The sequence below is a fragment of the Carassius auratus genome, chromosome 6 (assembly GCF_003368295.1).
Source record: "Carassius auratus strain Wakin chromosome 6, ASM336829v1, whole genome shotgun sequence".
NCBI classification, from domain to species: domain Eukaryota; kingdom Metazoa; phylum Chordata; class Actinopteri; order Cypriniformes; family Cyprinidae; genus Carassius; species Carassius auratus.
This window is the reverse complement of record NC_039248.1, coordinates 14,209,159-14,216,694: the sequence shown is the minus strand read 5'-3', so window position 1 is coordinate 14,216,694 and position 7,536 is coordinate 14,209,159. Positions and strand designations below refer to the sequence as shown.

The 7,536-nt window shown below is 34.8% G+C and overlaps 1 long non-coding RNA gene across 1 annotated transcript; it reads right to left on the bottom strand.

Annotated features, from left to right (window-relative positions):
* Nucleotides 1-3,748: 3,748 nt before the first annotated feature.
* On the bottom strand, nt 3,749-4,590 carry LOC113088540 (uncharacterized). Its single transcript, XR_003286095.1, has 3 exons — nt 4,535-4,590; nt 3,892-4,019; nt 3,749-3,775 (listed from the first exon to the last, which is right to left on the bottom strand). It is a non-coding gene; the product is annotated as an uncharacterized LOC113088540 (long non-coding RNA).
* Between the last annotated feature and the right edge of the window lie 2,946 nt (nt 4,591-7,536).

Genomic DNA, 7,536 nt, shown 5'->3' with positions numbered 1-7,536 from the left:
GTTGTTTCTTAAACTGTTGCACTGTCCAAATACCCACACTTGCCATCTTTGCACTTGACCACTTGATTACTTATTTGACGTCTTTCCTGTATTTGGCCTAGTGTTCAAGTGAGCATGATGACCACAAGTGTGTGTCAAACTTTTCATGACCTGATGACTGTGTTTCCCAATCCTGATCCTGGAGAACCCCAGCACTGCACGGTTTTGGTGTCTCTCTAATCTGCCTTGGAGTCTTCACTGATGAGCTGATGAGTTGAATCAGGTGTGTTTGATCAGGGAGACATCTCAAATGTGCAGTGTTGGGCTTCTCCAGGACCAGGATTGGGAGCCACTGCCTTATGGGACACTTATGTGTTTAAAGAGATTTTTAATATCTAATTATCAATATTTCACATACTGTACTAAACACATCACAGTCTTAATAATCCAGTTTAACACTTGTATGATATTGTACAAGCCCCAGGATGGTCTCATCTGACACTATCAAAAGAATTCATATGACTATAGCTTGTTATTAATTACTTGCTTTCAATAATGGATTCATTTAACATTTAATTTTACAGCATCTTTACAGAGGCTGCTTTTATGGTCTAAACAAAACACAGTGTAATGTATAAGTTGAATGTAATGTAATATTTCTGTTTTACAGGATTGTTTGAGGATAACACTGCAGTTCTCCATCATGCACAAGGACTCACCTCGTTAACTCTTTATCCCCCACACACACAGATATGGTCCCTGGATCAGTGATTAGACTTTGCAGTGGTTTGATTTTTGCAGAAGATGTAACTTTGTTTTATTTATAAGCTCATAATGAATACATTACAGAACCAGTGATGAAAACAATAGTTAAAAATAGTATTTTTCGTATTGATAAAGCATTTTGTTCTCTTTTTCAAGCTTCATACAGTGAACTTTTTAGACTTTAATTAAGAGTTTTAGTAAAGGAGATATTCATACACAGTCATCCCCTAGCTCCAGTCATGAAGTGAATTCATGATGTTATGTCAAAGCTAGCAGGTGTTTGTTTTCCTGAACACTTTCTCTGTCTTCCATTGTTCAGACAATCAGTGTTTATTTGATGCTGTGCTGATTGAGTTTTATAGATGATATTGCACACTTGACATGCATGTCTTCATGGTGTTTTTTTGTGAGTTTGAAACATTTACATTGTGTTGTATAACATTTTGGTCAATTTAATTTTTTTAATAAAATTGATCTTTTTCCAGTGTTCTCTGAAAGACATACTGTATTTACTGTTTTGTTTTTTAATAAAAGCATTTTCATTTGCATACTGAAAATAGTTAATGTTTACAACATAACTGCCTTTTTATTCTTTATGGTGGCAAAAACGAGCTTGGTGACAGAGGATGCAGTGTAGTAATTTGGGCATGTTGTCTTTAAATGAGTTTGACATATCAATAAATAATGGAAGATCCTTACAAAAATATGCATGTTTATTATGCTTTATGTATTTATTTGTTCATTCATTCATTCATTCATTTATAATTTCTGTTTTTATTCCTAGGGTTCAAATGGTAGAGAATGGTAAATCACAGAAACACAAATGTGAACAATTTTAACTTTAAAACACAATGTAATATACAATGTAAATTTTAGAAGCACGTCATTTGATTAGTAAATATATTTGTCTTTGGTCAAAAAAAAAAAATATACAAATCTTAAAAATGTGTCTTATATTTAATGAGAGGAATCTATCTGTTGGATACAACTGCGACTGCTGGGCATGTGCACATCAATATTGCCCAATTTTTGTCAAGCTGAACAACGGAGGAAGGTGAAGACGTTAATAAAACAGTATCTTATAAGTAGCAAGCTTAATCTATTGTTAACCGAATCTATCCCTTCAGCCGAAAAACGAAAGACATCTGTCATACATGGATAAGGAAATGTGACGCTGCTGCTCAGCTTAGATGTCATTGGCTATGACTTTTCAGGACAGTCTGTGGTTGGACTATCTTTTAATCCATATTAAACAGCGCATCATGTTAAAAAGTATGTTTTGCTGCTATCATCACATTAGTAATATATTAAGTCAACAATGAAGTGTTGCTATCTTGAGAAAAATGACATCTTTAGCGAGATCCTAATCCTAACCCTAAGCATAACTTCAATGAACTACAAAAAACAGCCCCCTAGTGTTGCCTTTGCATAGATAGAACGACGGAGGCTTGTGGGTAATGTAGTTTAAAACTTTTTATTAACGAAACTAAATAAATTATTTATTTTAAGGTAAACTGGATATCTAAATATGTTTATTGTGCAAACATCTGTGATATATTTGAGAGGCAGGCTGAAATGTGGTATTTTACAGTGAGCAATATTTAAAATGCTTTTATGCCAGCTTTCCACTTATTTCTGAAAACTGAGCTCAACATTATTTTATCAGCATAGCATAAGTAATAATCCTGCCCATTTTCTCTTTGATATGTTAATTGGACTCTGATTTACAGCCATTTGAAATGTACAGTTTTGGGCTCTTCCGGGGGGTGCTACTGGGCCCCTGGGGGTAGCAGGGCAGTAAAACCTACATATATGTATTCTCCTCATCATGAACAACAAACTGAGCTGAGTCACATTTATATCTGACAGTTTTCACAGTCCTCTGTTTTCTATTCTATTCATCATGACTATTATACCTTTTGACAGGACATTGTGAGGCCATCTGATGAAACATGGAAAAATTATAAAGAAATGATTGAATAATGAAAATAATAGATTATTTCTTTGATTTTTGAAGTAAATGGCAAGAAATATAATGGATGAACCTGCAACAACTTGCCATTATCTATTCCCCACTGTAAAGCAGTAATCAAGGACAATGTATACACATTGTGATACTTCACTATTACACAAGGACAAATTCATGCAGTGCTAAGAATATTAATATATATATATATATATATATATATATATATATATATATATTAGCATTATATATAACTAATTAGCCGAAATCGGTGTAAAAATGTCCTCCTCACCCCCGTATCTTGCTCCTCAGGTGCTGGACATCAGTAATGTGCTCTTGGTTTTAATGCAGTACAAGATCCACGTTGATCATTCCTGCTACATTCTCAGTTATCCGTCAAGTGCTTGTAACAATAAAGCCCATGGCACCATCTTGTAATGCAGAATAATTAATCTTGTAACTCCCTGTATTTCACAAAAAATGTGCATATTTGTTACTAAAATATAAAAAAATACTTTCTGGTGTACTGATGTCCCAGATGTTATTAATCCGATCAAAAATGTTTATGTCTTAAATAAAAAAATAATCCCAATAATTAATATGTCGTTTTTCCAAGTCTAAAATAAACACATATGAGCCTACCTAGTAAAATGATGTATTTACCAAGAATCTTCAGAACACAATATTCACCATTTTCATTTTATTGAAGCATAGACTATAAAGTTGATAAAGTAGCATCAAGACAAATAAGATTCAATGAAAATAATTATCATCAAAGATACATTAACCTCATATATAAATCAGTTCACACAGATGAGTGATGAAATGTCCTTAAAAGTCACACAGTCCCATCCAGTCAACTGTGATACAGATCATGTGATACATATAAGACATGTGATACTGTTCCAGAAAATAATGATTCCCATCATCACATCTAAACTGGTTTCATCTCCCCATCGTGATCTTCTTCTCTCGTGTCTGGAAACAGTTTGTGGTTGATGTCCAGCACTGATGTGGTGTAGCTTGTTCTCAGCCAGAGGATCTCTCAGTCCTAACATCCCAGACCTGAAGTGAAACACACAATCCAGATCAAGTTGTTTAATGGACAGAGAGCGCAGCTTATGTTCTGTGTGATTTTAGCAGTGTGAGCAACTATGACCCTTGTAGTACTGTACACTTACCATTCTTCAAGCTGTTTTAAGACCTTTTGAGAAGCTTTTTCTCTGAAGACAATTTACCACATCCTCTTCTTTCACTCCTTTCAAGAGCATCACTTGGTCAAAACCCCTCGTTTGGCTGAAGAGATCATCTGTACCAATAAAAATACTGCAATAATAATGTCATTCTGCAAGAATTAAGAAAAAGTTACAGAGGCAAAGATCTTGCTCATTAGACTGCATTAGCATGTGTAGTTCTCAGAGACTCTAGAATTCATCTATTGTTGCAGTGAATGTGTTTTTTTTTCCTCTAGAATCTTTCTCCAAAGTTCCTGACTTCTCTCACAAATGTGTTTTAGTCTGTGCAGTGTAAGGCCTGGCTTCAAACCAATCCACTATCAATTCACAATTTATAACATAACATTTACAAAACAATGAAATAATGTCAATTGGTGTTTATATCAACTAAACCAATTTCGTGATACTTGTCTACTTTTAAAACAGGTGGTGTGTTTTTAAAAACATAATATTAAAAATGTCCAGCCACACTTTGCTAACATGCTGTAATTGTAATAGTATAAAACGAAATCAAGGCTGACATGACCAATTCTGTGAGAGATCATCATAAAATGTTGTATAACACATCATTGCTTCAACACACACATACCAGAGGACTTCTGTTTGTTTGAGCACAAGATGGCCATCTTCATTCCTCATCCTGAGCAAATCATTTCCTTGGTCTTCCTTCTCTTCTGTCAAACAAGAAAATCTCTACTTACTCTGTGTGCAATTAATGTTGCTCATTAAACATAATTAAGTTAATTTAAAGTAAGATTCAGACCAGAGCATTTGATGAGTAAATGTTGATTAAAAAAATATTCTAAACAAATGTACCTGGGAAGAGCTGATCATGGCAAGATTCGCTGAGACTCAGTAATAGCTCTTTTAGTTTTTAGGAAGGTTTGTGAGGGTTGGCTCTTCAAATAGCTGTTGAGCTCGATATTTTAGACCTGAAAAAGAAGAACAGCATTATCTGGAAAAAATCCTGTAAGACAGAAGGAAGGAAATATTATTAATTACGTGCAACTTGTACATTACACCTCTGTAAAGATGCTGTATAATTAAATGTTAAATGCATCCATTATTGAAAGCAAGTAATTAATAACAAGCTATAGTCATATGAATTCTTTTGATAGTGTCAGATGAGACCGTCCTGGGGCTTGTACAATATCATACAAGTGTTAAACTGGATTATTAAGACTGTGATGTGCGACTGTGTTTAGGGATCATTTTTAAGACTTTGACCCTGTCCAGATACCCACACTTGCAGTCTTGGCCACTTGAGAGTGTGTGTACATGACAGTGTGTGAACGAGACTGTCCCCGGACTTAATAATCCCAAAGCACAGCGTCCTTAACACACACTAAACCTCTCCAATACTGCTCCGGAGCGCTATACAAAGCTTAGTGTATCCCATCATGCATCATGTTTTGGAATAAATCGTCAGACTTTTTGCCGAGGTCTCACAAAAGGTCATGGAAAGCTGTCCAATGTACAGTATGTGAAATATTGATAATTATATATTAAAAATCTCTTTAAACACATAAGTGTCCCATAAGGCAGTGGCTCCCAATCCTGGTCCTGGAGAAGCCCAACACTGCACATTTGAGATGTCTCCCTGATCAAACACACCTGATTCAACTCATCAGCTCATCAGTGAAGACTCCAAGGCAGATTAGAGAGACACCAAAACCGTGCAGTGCTGGGGTTCTCCAGGATCAGGATTGGGAAACACAGTCATCAGGTCATGAAAGGTTCGACACACACTCGTGGTCATCATGCTCACTCGAACACTAGGCCAAATACAGGAAAGACTTCAAATAAGTAATCAAGTGGTCAAGTGAAAAGATGGCAAGTGTGGGTATTTGGACAGTGCAACAGTTTAAGAAACAACAAATGCTGTACAAATTATAACAGCAGGAATTTTTGATAAAAGAGACAAACTATCACAGACTAACTGCTGCAAATATCTGCCTCCGCAGCTTTCTGTCTTCTCCATTTCTGAAGGAATCCCTCTCCAGAAACACCACTGGGCTGACTGCCTTTACGTCTTTTCAGCTAAAAATAAAAATAATAAAAAAGGGGAGAGAAAATAAAATTGAATTATATACAGAATGTTAATAATGATCTGTGAGCAAAATATTTAGATATAATAAATAAATAAATAAATAAATATATATATATATATATATATATAAACTGATATGAATGAACTGCAAGATGGAAAAATACATGTTTTATTATTTATTTTTAATTTGATTTTTTTTTTTTTTTTTGGGTTCACATTAAAAGGTATTAAAAGCATGGTACAGAACACATGATTACTGTGATTTCTGTCATATAAAAGCACATAAAAACACTAACATTACAGTGATACAAACATAGCTGGTTTGGTGATTATTGTATTGTTGTATTGATTATTAATATATCATAGTAAAACTACAGTTACAGTTACTAATGTCCCATTTACTGTGTTTTAACTTCACATTTCATTTATTACTATTGTGTCATGATTACCATGATTTTACTACAAATACAACTTACATCATTGATCCTGAAATTAATAATAATATAAAACGGATCGAAGGTCTATGGCACGTCACGTGACAGATAGAGTTTAATCACACTAATTAGCAGCTGTGTTCATTTATTTAAACGCAATGAAACTCAAAGACAGCCGCGGATGACCGATATAATACAGCGATTAAACATATGGCACTAATCTGATTAATAAAGAAGACAGAATACATTTGATAAAAGGCATTAAAAGAGCGTATATACGACTACTCACCCAAACTGTGGAAATGATAGCAAGTATCGCGCGATGTGTGCTGAATGAGACTTCTTGAACGTGATTTCATAGCGATAAACATCTCATGTCCTCGTGTCGAATTCTGACGCCAAAAGTTTCCCACTGAAAGCAATGAAGGTCGTAGTGCTTCGATAGTCGACGCCGAGAGGCACATTTGGCGTCATAAAAGTGACGCTAGGGGCGCTTGACCATGCTTCGGTTTTTGACGCCTTTGGAGTGAGAATGGGTTGGGGGATAGGGATCCTTGGCAGTGACATATGAGGAAAATGAATCATCTCTTTCTCTCTCTCTCTCTCTCTCTCTCTCTCTTACTCTCCCAATCCTCTTTTTTCTAAGATATGTAATGGAGGGTGTGCAGAAAAAAAAACATTTCATCAGTTTGCTCTCTCGCTGATTACACCTCTCTGAAAAGGATGCTGAGAAATGACAAGGGAGAAGACTAGAGGAAAATTGGAAGGAAAAGATGAAGGAATGCCAAACAGGATGCATATATTTTCTGTGGTGTCAACAAATGTTGTATTTTATTTTCCTTAAAAGCATTTGACGCCAACAGTGGATGGACCAGTCTTGCTAACTAAATAATTTCAGTAATACGTATTTATTTATCAGTATCAGTTTTGATTGATTGATTAAGTTTATTTGATATATGTCAATACACATACATGGATCTTGACTTTTTAAAAGTGATATTTAATTTAAGTAAAAAGAAATCTTTATAAACACAGGTATTTACTTATATACTGTTAAATGTAATCTTAGCAAATCTCAAAATGATTATCCATTTCTCCTAATGTACA